Source organism: Eptatretus burgeri, chromosome 12 (genome assembly GCF_056783735.1).
Source record: "Eptatretus burgeri isolate ZD-2024b chromosome 12, Ebu_testis_v1, whole genome shotgun sequence".
Classification (NCBI taxonomy): domain Eukaryota; kingdom Metazoa; phylum Chordata; class Myxini; order Myxiniformes; family Myxinidae; genus Eptatretus; species Eptatretus burgeri.
In genome coordinates, this window is record NC_140972.1 from 22,655,443 (window position 1) to 22,669,865 (window position 14,423).

General features: G+C 45.3%; 1 protein-coding gene across 1 annotated transcript in view; it reads right to left on the reverse strand.

Annotated features, from left to right (window-relative positions):
- The window catches only part of LOC147015244 (ras and EF-hand domain-containing protein-like), a 130,289-nt gene extending 129,467 nt beyond the window's left edge, over positions 1–822 (reverse strand). Inside the window, exon 1 of the mRNA XM_085849814.1 lies at positions 480–822. The gene's annotated coding sequence lies outside the window, so the exon portion shown is untranslated. The remainder of the gene's footprint in view (positions 1–479) is intronic.
- Positions 823–14,423: the final 13,601 nt, after the last annotated feature.

A 14,423-nucleotide genomic window follows, 5' to 3' on the forward strand; every position in this document is an offset into this window, starting at 1 on the left:
GATATTAATAATGGTATATAATAATTTTTTTATGCAGGGGTTCCCTGAGACAACTATTTCAAGGGTTCCACAAGGGTTAAAAGGTTGAGAAACGCTGCTCCATGCAGAGCCACAAAGTGTTACTCAGGCAACAACATGTTATTTGGCACAAGGTCTGGTGGACAATGGTAGATTATTCATATATGATACCATGTAAACATTCAACTATAATATCTTGAGAATTTAATGAGAAAGGCAGTAATTGAACTGTATTTGTGTGGTCTGATATTGGTCCAATACTCATCGAAGAGTATCCATTTTGCAAGTACCGCATTACGTATGCAAAATAGACACCAGCAGGTGTTCGTGATCCTGCGCACCCCACGGAATATGATTCTCCACAATCACAATCATCATGAGGTTCACACGACATTAAAGACAAGGAACTTTGAGGATTCATGAATTCAGCAGAGATATTAAGGCACAGTGGGAACGCAGACCTGCACCGAGCTGTCGACAAGGTACTTTGTTCTTGAGTGGAGTCTCCACCACGTCCTTGAGACTCGTCCCACGTGGAGTTGCAGGGCTGGAACCAATCGTGGCCAGGGAGCTAAGACCTACCCGCAGGATCCGAGGTCCCACGCGCAGTACACGGATGTGAACGTCACCAGAGCAATGGTTGATCACACGCAGGTGAACGCTCACCTTTGTACGGATTACCACGAGACACTTCACCATGATGAGACATGGAGTGTGTTTGCACAAATGCGAAACCCCGTTAAGCTTTGGACCGAAAGACTTATCAGGTGATCAATGAATGCTTCCTCCAAGCGGTGAGCTAAAGTTGGAACTGGAACAGCAGCTGTCACGACTATGTATAAGTTAGAGAACATTCGTACCCCCTCCATCAACACTCCACCCTCCCTTCCCCCCTTTTCAGAGTGTTGCTGAACACAAAACGTTTTACCAACGTGGTGCCTGAGAGGCAATGACACGTCCATTGTCCACAGCCTGTTTAGAGCTGGTCCGATCCATGACTATCACTTGGACTTTCGTAAACTCCCAACAACACTTATTTTTCCCTTCTCAGAACTCCATTAACACAGAGCCAAAAAGCATGCCGCAAACGCCAAGATGCATTATGAGCTGGGGTGGGAAGTGCACCTTTATGGAATCAATATTTAATTTTACAAGTCTGAAGACGACAATGGTTCGCGAGCAGTATTTGACGATGTAGATTGTTTCAGAAGTCAAGGATGAGACAATGTGATAATGTTTGACCAAGTTATAAAAATGATCAACATGATGTGGTACGAGTGACAGGTTATTAGCTGCAAAATGTCGAAAACCCGGTTTCGTTCAACAACTTTCAAAATTTGACCTTTGCATCACCTTTAAAGGTCACAAAACAATGTTGTGGACATTAAAATAAGGAAACAGGATACGTGCTATAGCTTATTGGAGTTAGTTCGTCGAAGAAGGTCGAAAACCCGGTTCAATTCCCACAACTTTGAAAATTTGACCTTTGTGAACTTTAAAGGTCAAAGGTCAAGGATTATGACCTTTGGTCAAAACTTCCTCTGGAACATTCCAGGAACAATACAACGTCATCTAGGCTATATGGCATTTCGCACTCCTGGGATTATCCATACTTTGATGAAATCAGCGTAAAAAGAAACTTGAAGAGGGCGCCACAGGCAAGGTGTTCAAGATAGAGCAAAATGGTTTCAAGACTTTAGGTGGGGAATGATCTCAAGATTATGCATAAAAAAATTGTCATCCGAGCTTTCACAGTTTGGGCGGTCGTATGATTTTTATGTCAAAATTCGCAATTTTCTAAGTTTTTGACCTTGTGACCTTGACCTTAGGATGAAAATGAAAAATCGAGCTCTGTGGGGCAATGCAGGTACCATTGGGCTAACCAAAAACTGAAACCCCTGCCAGATTTGACAAACCCCCTCAGAGAATATGTAACTTGAAACCGGCTACCCCCTAAAACACATGTTTTTTGGGCGTGGCTCCGCCCATAATGGGTGCAGCACGCCCATTCTCAGGAAAACACAACCAGATCATGATATAAACCTCCCACCCAAATTTTCGGATCAAAACCCACGGAGCTATGCTCGAGACAGACAGACAGACAGGCAGACACCCATAACGAATATAGTGGTCACTACCTGACTCGTGAACAAATAATTTTCAGAAAACCACAACCCAGCCAACAAGGAACGTTTCAACAGTGCAGCAAAGTTACAGGAATGTTGCGTGTTCACTGGGAGTAGTAGTCTAACCTTGTAGGCCATGGGCCAGATATGGCCACCATGCACCCCCCCCCACACCTCCCAGCAAACCTATGTTTTTCTGCATCCCCTGGATACACTGAACACGAATATGAATGTTATCATTGAAAATTTCGGGATGCACTTCCCGTTTTGACCTTTTGAATAGGGGTACCCTAAAATTATACTTTTATCGATTTGCATCAAATTCAATTTACGGATGGAATCAAAATGGCATGCAGAAGGCCCAAATCATCTCCAATATACATGTGTGATGCATCAAATTGAAGATAATTGCATTCTGATCATCTGTATGTGTCTAACAGTGTTGTACATTAAATCTAAATGAAATTATATACTGTTGCGAATTCCGCCCACCCGGCGTGCGATCGGCCACGAAACTCAAATCGCGACGCGTCGCCCACCGGAACGGACAATTCAGTCGTGACTCTCTTGGAACTACCGCCAAGGAGCTATCCACGGGTGGGGGTTTAACCTCACCACATCCCAGTCCGCATTCTACCCGCGCAAAATAGGGTGAATCGCCGAAAGTCGATATACCTAAGTACCCGCGCGGGTAGTGTATCGAGGAGTTGTACCATGCCGCAGGTCGACTCCGGACACGAACTGCTTAAGCGGCTCGTTCCGTGCTGCAGGGATAACCGAGCGGAGTCATCGCTGACCTCGACGGTTCAGATTATTTACTGGGTGTCTAAACCCACTACCAATCCCTTACGTGATGCAAGATGGCACTTTCAATGGGGAAAGAGACAACGAACGGGATACATTTCACACAAGCACATTTATTACAAAGCACATATTGCACACACAACACAAGCAAGGAATCATGCAATGTACAATCAACAAATAGAATGCAAAAGCAATACGACCGACTATAATTATTATTTACAAGCACTTACACAGTTTATACTTGGCAGGACACGGCACCACAGCATGCATACAAAAACCCCGAAAAGAAAATGGTGACTTCCCTTTGGGCCGTCGAGTCCTCCACCCACGACCGTCGGCGTGGTCGCGCCTGGCCCCGACTCCTCTCGCGGTCTGCGAGCTCTCTCCGGCACTCCTCGCCCAAACGCACAGGTCCGCCACACCACCGGCGCTGCCGAGTCTCCCGTCCATGCCTCCGTGGACAGGCCTCCCGCCAAACCGCGAGCACAGGACCAGAACGAGCCAAGACCCAGCCTCCACAGCTGCCAGAGCAGACGAGCGCAGAGGAAGAGGAAGAGCCAGCGAGGAAGAAGAAACGCGAAGCCAGGACCAGGACGAGAGAAGAGGGAGTGAGATCCACATGGAAGGAGAAGAAGAAGAAAAAGAAGCACCCTACGCGCGTCCGCCCTTTCTGGAGCGGGGCTCCGCCCTTTGCTCCGCCCCGTTGTCGGCTCCACCTCTCTGAGGCGTTTCCAGAAAGCTCTCGAAGGGGGGCGTGCCCCCACTCCGACCGCCTCACGCCGTGCATCCACCAATCGGGAGCGAGCTGCCCCACCCCTCCCCTTCACACCAAGCGTGGTGGGGGGGGATTCAGGTGGAAGCATCAGGCGGGGAAATTAGGCGGGAAAACCCCACAGGCGTTGTTGGTTTTCTTCTCCACGCGCCATACGCCCGCGTTCTTGGACCCTTTCCAACGCGGAAAGGGTCGTAGCGTGGTCCGTGGAGAACAGCGTTCGGAGTGCAGGAAGTGCGAAGGTGGTGCTGTTGTTGGTTTGATCCAAAATAACGATAGAACAGAAAAATGGCTAACTCAAAGCGTCGCAGCCCGGATGAATCACACATATTCCCTCTAAACAATGGGTGAGGACTAACTACACATGAACTTATCGATATATCTAACCTGAGGACCTTTCTGGTGTATTGAAAATTTCCACAGCCGTAACAATACATTTGAATATTTATTCCCTATCTTTAGAATAAACACAAAATCAACACTCCGTATTCCTCAATGAATATATTTGACATTATATGAATTTTATTGCAGGTACAGACTATTTAATGATGGTGAGAAACGGTTTTAATTACCTTATATTTCTTGAAATATGAGACATACAGGAATGGTGTCGGTGTTGGAATGGGCCATATCCTGAACGGAAAGCGAGTGATCACAGTCGATATTTGTTTCCATATTATTCAAGATTTATTTCCAAAACATTCATGTTGAATGTTCAACTGAAGATAACAGGTTAGTTAAGATGTATTTTCTTTCTCATGGTACGACTACTGATAAGTTTTAATTAATGGTAATTAAGTTAAATATTCCAGTCCAAATCAGAAATATTTGTCATTTTCGATGGCAATGCCTGTTTCTACTTCCTGAAGGAGATACCAGGTAACTTCAGCCAGATATGCGAAAAGGTGTTCAACATCCTGCCAAAGTCAGGTGACGTGTGTAGCACAGAAAGGTACGTACCCAACTCTGTGAAGGTGATGGAACGACTGAGGAGAGGATCCGGGGACAGAACTGATTCTGAAGGGGGGAACATTAAAAAAAACCCTGCAGATTGGAAGTTCTTCTTGAGCAATGATGAGAACAAGCAACAGTTCATTGAACTCCTCACTCAAATCTGGAGCCAAGACGCAATATGCCAGTACGTTACACGGGAGGAAGGTAATTGTGACATGTGGTGAATCAGCATATCTACTGACATCTGAAGATGGTCTGTCAACGTGTAACAGAGAACTGAACACACTAAAATCCATTCAAGAAGAAACTGATTCTCGAATCATTCAGTATTGCAAGTATGCCAGGAGTCAGAAGTACAGCCACATCAGGGTGAAGAGTCCAGATAGTGATATATTTGCTATCCTCATGCACTACGCTGCAACTATGACAGATGTGACGACCTTGTTTGACACAGGTACCGGGAACAAGAAGAGGCTTATCGACGTGACCGAAATTGCCCGTGGTTATTCTACACAGCATTCAACAGCAATCATGGCTCTTCATGTATTCAGTGGCTGCGACTCAAACAGCACTTTCAAGGTTCTAAGCAAGGTGAAGCCAGTGAAGACCCTTTCTAGGCTGCCCAAGTTTGTACCAGTTCTCGCTAGATTAGGAGACACGTGGGAAGTACCCGACGACCTGATGGATGACCTGGACGAGTTCACCTGTGCGTTATATGGAAGACCTCATACTCGGAGCGTCGATGAGTTGCGGTTCATGAAAATGAATGAGCTGTATGTGAAAGATGATGACCATCTCTCCCATTCGAGCACAGTTGAATGGGCACTCTCCCTCCATGCAAGAAGAGCTTGGAGCAACACATCCGGAGAGTCAACTTCCAACTTGGCATTTGGAAAAGAGCCCATGTTGCAAATCTTGAGATCCCTGAGCCAAGTGATGGACATGGGTGGATTTTAGTTGAGGGGAAGCTGGAGCCTCTTTGGTACGAGGGAGGGGTCCTGGCACAGCAGTTGGCAGACATCGCTGAAGATTCAGCAAACATCAATGACTCAGACTCGGACATTCCAGACGAAACGGACTATCTTAATGGAGACAGCTCAGAGTCTGACAATGAGTAGGATTATTTGAAATTCACGTTAACAACAGGAACATTTAATTCTATTGGAGTATACTTCTGTTTTGAATTGTTTAGAATATATTTTGTATTTAAATACTTACCATGTTTGAGATTTGATTATGTTATTTAGTTCCGTGAATATTGTATTCAATATGATGCGGATATAATGCAAATCTAAACACCATTTTATTCACCCTGAAACGTATGCTTTCTGCAGTCTGCATTGGCACTGTAAGTTGTCGATGTATGTTTGGAAATATGATGGATGAATATGGCAAGAAATATGAAGGATAATGAAATAATGCACGTAAAATATTCTTGTATTATAGGTATTACTGAGGTGATCCGGATTATGGAGATATAGACTGGAAATGTTCATGTGCAATGAAATATCTTGGAGTTTGGTGATGCTGATGGTGGCCATCTTGGATTTTTTGGTTGCTTTCAAACTTTTCGATTAAATAATATTTTGTGTGGTATTATAACTAATTCTCTGGAATCATGGTAAAAGTTTTTCAAGTAATGTTCCATAAAAGTGACCACAAATGTGTATTTCATCAAAATGCGGTTGATTGAAAACATTATTTGTCTGAATACCCATTTGATGCTTATTGTGTGATAACGTTGTATATTTTCGAAAAATAAAAGGTAATCAATACCGTTTTTCACCATCATTGAATAGTCTGTACCTGCAATAAAATTCATATAATGTCAAATATATTCATTGAGGAATATGGAGTGTTGATTTTGTGTTTATTCGAAAGATAGGGAATATATATTAAAATGTATATAATTTCATTTAGATTTAATGTTAGACTGTTAGACATATACAGATGATCAGAATGCAATTATCTTCAATTTGATGCATCACACATGAATATTGGATATGATTTGATCCTTCTGCATGCCATTTTGATTCCATCCGTAAAATTGAATTTGACGCAAATCGATAAAAGCATAATTTTAGGGTACCCATATTCAAAAGGTCAAAACAGAAAGTGCATCCCAAAATTTTCAATGTTAACATTCATATTCGTGTTCAGTGTATCTAGGGGATTCAGAAATACATAGGTTTACTGGGAGGTGGGGGGGGGGGTGCACGGTGGCCATATCTGGCCCATGGCCTATAGCTATTTCCTTGTTACTGTTGATAGTGGCTGTCACTCTCCTTGTAGGCCAGGAAATCTATGAAAATATATTGCCAAACCCACCACAAATTGCAATAGAAACCATTCAAGTGTTTTTTCACTCCAAGTATGCATTGAATGACATACTAAAAGTCACCGAAAATCAAAGTAGGGGAACATGTTTATTTTTCAAGATGGCCACCAAAATGGCTGTCAAAACTGATAATTTTAGAATCAGCCCGATATCAGCAAGTAATAGTGCTAAAAATATATGTGAAACACTTAGGTACATGTTGTTGGACACTTTTTACCCCTCAGCCCGAATTGGCTAAGGGGTATTGTCGTCATAGGCGTTGGCCGGCGGGCGTCCGGGCGTCCGTCCACTTTTGGTTTGCGTCAATTTCGAGGAGAACGCCTTGTCAGATTAAATGCATTTTTGCAGGGCATGTTGGGGTTGAGTAGAGGAAGGGTCCTTTCGAAAATGGGGGCGCTGCGATTTTCAATGTGGCCTCCATGGCAGCCATCTTGACATTGGTTTCCATCGATTTTGAGAACGCCTTGTCCGATTAAATCCATTTTTGCAGGGTATGTTGGGGTTGAGTAGAGGAAGGTTCCTTTCGAAAATGGGCGCGCTGCGATTTTCAATGTGGCCTCCATGGCAGCCATCTTGAAATTGGTTTCCGTCGATGAGGAGAACGCCTTGTCCGATTAAATCCATTTTTGCAGGGTGTGTCGGGGTTCAGTAGCGGAAGGTTCCTTTCGAAATGGGCGCGCTGCGATTTTCAATGTGGCCTCCATGGCAGCCATCTTGAAATTGGTTTCCATCGATCGAGGAGAACGCCTTGTCCGATTAAATCCATTTTTGCAGTGTGTGTTGGGGCTGGGAAGAGGAAGGTTCCTTTCGATATATAATCAGTGCGATGTGATATCCAATATGGCGGCTAGGGCAGCCATCTTTAATTTGGTTTCCGGACAATAACTTGAGAACGGCTTGACAGATTGATTTTTTCATGGGGGTACAATGGCGGTGGTTCGAGGAAGGTTCCTTTTGATATACAGCACAATCCGATATCCAATATGGCGGCTAGAGCAGCCATCTTGAATTTGGTTTCTTGACAATAACTTGAGAACGGCTTGACTTATTGATTTCATTTTTGTGTGATATAATGGGATGTTTAGAGGAACGTTCCTTTTGATATTCAGCGCAATCCGATATCCAATATGGCGGCTAGAGCAGCCATCTTGAATTTGGTTTCTTGACAATAACTTGAGAACGGCTTGACTTATTGATTTCATTTTTGTGTGATATAATGGGATGTTTAGAGGAACGTTCCTTTTGATATTCAGCGCAATCCGATATCCAATATGGCGGCTAGAGCAGCCATCTTGAATTTGGTTTCCGGACAATAATGAGAACCGCTTCACACATTGATTTTATTCTGGCGAGGTATAATGGGGTTGAGTCGAGGAAGGTTCCTTTCCAAAATGGGCATGCTGCGATTTTCACTGTGGCCGCCACAGCAGCCATCTTGAAATTGGTTTCCGTCAATTTCGAGGAGAACGCCTTGTCCGATTCAATCCATTTTTGCTGGGTGTGTTGGGGTTGAGTAGAGGAAGGTTCCTTTCGAAAATGGGCGTGCTGCGATTTTCAATATGGCCACCATCTTGAAATTGGCTTGCGTCAAGGGGCTGAGGGGTTACGCCCGCTTTGCAGTACGATTTTGGAACTTGTCACAGACTTCACATTCAAAATGGCCATCAAAACTAGCATATTTAGAAATAGCCAAATATAAGCAATAACTTGGGATTCATATATAAATAAAACATCTTGAAATTTCCTTGGTTCAGACATTTCAGAAATGAAGGAAATTCTAAGATATGTTGGATAAATTGTATTATTGTTGTCATCGCGCTAAAGTATTTATTTCTTTTCATATTACAGTGTAATTAGCTGATCATGGACAAGTGCGTGTTCTGTGAGGAAACTTTATCCAATGGAGAGCCAACTTCCACATTACGCATCAAAGGATGTGAAGGCATTGCCAAGGCTGATGAGTTGCGGAACAGAAATATTAGTACTGTGCCCGGCCAAGTTGTGCATGTCAAGTGTAGGAAGGACTTCTGTTCCCCACAGTGCAGTCAGTGACAACAAAAAGTGAGGACATGACTCCACAGCTCCCAGTAGTTCACCATGATAACGATCACCGAGATCAATGGAAAACTAAATGTGGTTACATTCCGCCACAAAGCATCCGCTATCCTCCACAAATTCTACAGTCAACCCAAGAAAAGCAACAACACTGCAGAGAAAATGACACTCATTGAGACTGCTGCCAAACTGATTAAAAGTGATGTCAAATCAGTGGAAGACAAAAGAGGTATACCCAGATTCAAGTACAATGACATCTACTGATGAGGCAATTTCATTCTTACCTGAATCATTGAAACTTCTGCTTCAGAAACTCCCACATGGAATGCAAAGGACTCCATTTCTCCAATGTGACTGCCTGATCCAGAAAGTGACACTGATGATATGGAATGCACGTATCCAACAAAGGTTTAGTAATCTGTACACTAGTATTATTTTAAAAGTGTACCATTTTCAACTTGGGCTTACACTGATTAAGATGTCAACATGAATCTCGGTCACAAATCATAAAAACATGAACGTTATAAGGCTGCTGGACAGCCATTTTGGTGACCATCTTGAATTTGATGCATGAGGGCATAAAAATGCCTGAAAATAGTTTATTGATGCCCACAATAAGCATGTTATTTATATATGCAAATATTTGCTTATATTTTACTATTTTTAAATTTGAGTTTTGGCAGCTGAAATGAAAACGAGAGAAGAACCTTCAGAGTGTAGGCTTTATTCCATTTGATTGAAGCCGCTTCTACGGGCACATCAGGGGATACAGGTGCAGCAAGGAGTACATAAGCAGTAAGGTATACACGTGCAACTAATCACCGCAAAATAAATCAGTATAAGCACGGAGTCCAATATACTCTCAATTCTCACCATTCAACGAGCACCAAGTGAACCGCCGCCGTAAACGACAATGCCCCTGGGACAATCGCCCCCGACCGAGCGGAACCTTAGCTTTATCTATTCCGTGCTCGAGCTGTGCAACATGTGATCACACGTCACGACCTTCAATTCACCACATTTTCCCCGTCTTTAAAATGTAACTAGAGGCCCAACTAACGCACCATGATTACTTCAGCGCTACAGGAGTATACATTTCAAGCAACGCGAACTATCTAAACTACAGAAGCATACATGCCAAGCAGTGAGGATTATTTTGAGTTGTAGGAGCATGGTAATGAGCATCGATATATTATGTAACGAGCATATAGGAGCATGAGCATCGAGGATGCCGATAATCCCCTTTACAGATTGAGTCGGCGAGGGGGTATTATCCGTCGACCTCTCCGGGAGTAAATGGCGGTTTCACTTGAGGGAGGCTTCCGATCCTCTTGGTGAGCCTCGACTCGTGCCGGGGATGACTCCCCGATCGCTCTCGGGTGGAACGCGGCAGCTCCGTCGCCACCATTCTCGGGTGGAGTTCCTGGGGGGGGAACACCTGGGGAGGGGATGTCAGAGGGAGGAGTGCCAGATGGTGGTGTACCTGCGGGAGGAGTACCTGAGGGAGCCAAATGACGAACCGACACAGTGGTCTCCCTGCCATCTGGGAGCCTGACATGAGCATACTCTGGATTAGCATCGATGAGTTCGACCCCCTCCACCATGGGTTCATACTTGCTTTGTTGTACCGGGCGTTTCATGAACACTGTTCCGGGATGGGTTAGCCAGTTGAGCACCGATTGGCCGTCAACATAACGTCGCTGGTGAGTAAACATTCGTTCGTGAGGAGTTGCATTGATGGATGTGCAGAGCAAAGAGCGTATGGAATTCAGAGCGTCGAGAAGGGTAATCTCCCACCGCTCGGGGCCCAGTCCTCTCGATTTCAACGCCAGAGTTACGGCTTTCCAAATTACTCCATTATATCGTTCCACCTGCCCATTACCCTGTGGGTTATAACCCGTCGTTCGACTAGTTGCTATGCCGTGCTCCAATAGGAATTGTTTTAGCCCGGCCGACATGAAACACGGCCCTCTGTCTGAATGTATGTATGAAGGTTTCCCAAACATAGCGAAGAGGTCAGACAGACATTTCACGACAGTGCCCGAGGTCATATCCGAGCACGGAAATGCGAAAGGGAACCTTGAATATTCATCAACAACAGTGAATATGCATCTGTTGTCTGTCTCGGTCGGCAGGGGCCCTTTGAAGTCAATGTTTAGTCTCTCGAAGGGAGAAGTGGCCTTGATCAATCTGCCAGAAGCCGCGCCATAGAATCTGGGTTTTAGTTCAGCACAAACAGGGCATGAAGCATTCATTTCTTTAATATCTTCGATAGAATAGGGAAGGTTTTGTCTGCGCACGAAATGTGCCATTCTGGTTACCCCCGGGTGGTACAGAGACACATGGAGGTCTTGCAAAGCCCGACTGATTGTCGCCGAACAGTAGACCCGAGAGAAGGTGTCTGCAGCAGGGTTTTCCCTCCCGGGCCGGTAAACAATGTCGTAACTATAGCAGGCTAGGTCTATCCGCCATCTCATAATTTTTTCATTCTTAATTTTCCCGTTATTTTTCCCATCAAACATGAATGCCACGGATCGTTGGTCCGTGACGAGCGTGAAATGGTTTCCCAGTAAATAGTGTCTCCATTTACGTAGGGCTTCGACAATGGCGTACGCTTCCTTCTCTATTGCTGAGTGTCTCTGCTCGCTTCCAGAGAGAGTTCTCGAGAAGAACGCGACGGGTCGCCCAGACTGATTAAGCGTAGCAGCTATTGCGTGATCAGAAGCATCTGTTTCCACCACGAAGGGCACCAAGCTATCGATCGATAATACCACGGAATTACTGATATCATCTTTGAGGCTGTGGAAAGCTTTTACAACAGCGGCATCTGGTGGGAAGTTTTTGCAATGCACTAGGGGATGTATTTTCTCGGAGTATTGGGAAATCCATCTTGCATAGTAAGCGAACATGCCGATCACCCGGCGCATTGTCTGCAGGTCCTGAGGTGGGGGTAGCTCACAAAGTGGGCGCAATCGTTCAGGATCAGGCTTAATCGTGCCGTCGGCTATCGTGTAGCCGAGAAGGTCAATTGACCTTGCCGAGAATACGCATTTCTCGTAGTTGAGGGTCAGATTATATTTTCTAGCAATGCTCAAGAATCTGTCCAGATTCCTATCATGTTCCCTCTGATCCCTACCGCACACTGTGACATTGTCCACGTAAACAAAAGTGTCTTTGAGGTTTTCATCTGAGATGATGTCGTCCATAACTCGTTGGAAGCAAGCTACTCCATTCGTGACACCGAACGGAATCATCCTGAATTGGTAGAGGCGTCTACCTGCCTGGAATGCGGTGTAAGGTTTGTCTTCCTCTCGGATGGGAATTTGATGATAGGCGCTTCGCAAATCGATGGTGCTGAATATCTTATAATTGGCCACGCGTTCGACCATCTCGTCTATGTGCGGCAAAGGGTAGGCATCGAGTTGGGTGAAACGATTGACCGTTTGGGAGTAATCGACAACCATTCGTTTCTTATGATTCTGATTGGCGGTGACCAACACCTGTGCGCACCATGGCGAATCGCTCGGTTCTATAATTCCTTCTTCCAGTAATCGCTTGGTCTCTGAAGTGATGAAGTTCATATCGGCAGTGGTATATCGCCGCGATTTGATCGCTATCGGTTTACAGTCCGGCGACAAGTTAGCAAACAGCTGGGGGGACATTACCTCTGCGGTGGTCAAAGCATTTAAAATTAGACGAGGTTTGCTTCCTCCAAAGGGTATTTCGACGCTCGTGTGCTGCTTGAGGACATTATGACCCAGAATTACGTCTGCGCATAAATCACGAAGCACCAGTACCCTTACATCCCGATGCGTGTACCCTTTTACGTCCAATTCAACATTGCAGTACCCTCGTACGCGGGACTGTAGTGATGTGGCGGCCATGCATACCGTATTGTCTGTCGGGTGGATCTTCCATTTCCTGCCCTTCACTAGCGAGCTGTTGACGAAACTTTCAGAGCTACCGGTATCAATCAGAGCCTCAGCCATATGCCCGTTAATTCGTACGTTGATGATAGCCTTGGATAGATTCCCCGGTGAGGCTGCAGTTAGTTTCTTTTGTGAGTAGAGAGCCGCAGAAGTGGGTTTATTTGTCCTTAGAGTAGATTTACATACCCTGGCATAATGCCCTTTCTTGTCACAATTCATGCATGTGGCATCTCTGGCGGGCATTTGTGGTGGGGGTGTCTTTTGTACCCACAAAAGAAGCATTTACCAACCGAAGTAGTTGCTGAGGAGTTTGTCGAGGTCTGGGTATCCGGCTCCTCGGGTGTTTCTCCATCCCCTATGTCTGGCTGTGTCTGTGTCTGTGGGGTTCCTTGAGTTTCCACCGTAGCGGCGTTCATTAGCAGCATCGGTGTCCCAAATGACTCAGATTGCTGCTGAGCCGTATCCATCGCTCGAGCCTGATCGACTACCTTTTCAAGAGTGGGTTGCGCTTTCTCTAGGAAGCGTTGCCGTATGTGGGCTGATCTGAGTCCTTGGATAAATGCCTCCCGGGTCGCTTCATTTCGGTGTTCCTCGGCGTTTATGGCCCGGAAGCTGCCGTCTTTTCCCAGCTGATTCAGAGCTTGCAGGAACTGATCAATTGTCTCCCCGGCTGCTTACTTGCGTGTGTTGAGAAGATGTCGTATGTATACCTCGTTCTTGCGCTTCACGTAGAGCGCCTGCAGCACGTCGATCGCTGCTTCGTAGGTGTCACACTCCAAGAAGAGCCTGTTTCCGCTGGGCGAGACATGATTCACAAGGGCGGCCAATTTGTCGGCTCCCTCTTCGATGATGGTCAGATAGTGTGAGAAGGAACGGAACCAATGCGACCATTTCATTTCTGAGTCAGTCGCGTTTGGGTCTGCGTCGAACCTCTCTGGTTCGTAGATCTTGTCCATCGTTGGTTGAGAGAGCCGAGAAAACCAAATGGAATAAATTGAAATGAAAACGAGAGAAGAACCTTCAGAGTGTAGGCTTTATTCCATTTGATTGAAGCCGCTTCTACGGGCACACCAGGGAATACAGGCGCAGCAAGGAGTACATAAGCAGTAAGGTATACACGTTCAACTAATCACCGCAAAATAAATCAGTATAAGCCCGGAGTCCGATATACTCTCAATTCTCACCATTCAACGAGCACCAAGTGAACCGCCGCCGTAAACGACAATGCCCCTGGGACAATCGCCCCCGACCGAGCGGAACCTTAGCTTTATCTATTCCGTGCTCGAGCCGTGCAACATGTGATCACACGTCACAACCTTCAATTCACCACAATAGGTTTCATGATGTTACATAAATTGTCGACACGATTCACATTATCACCAAAGCAATCATGAAACATTTCACATTTCTGTATTTTCACACTTGAG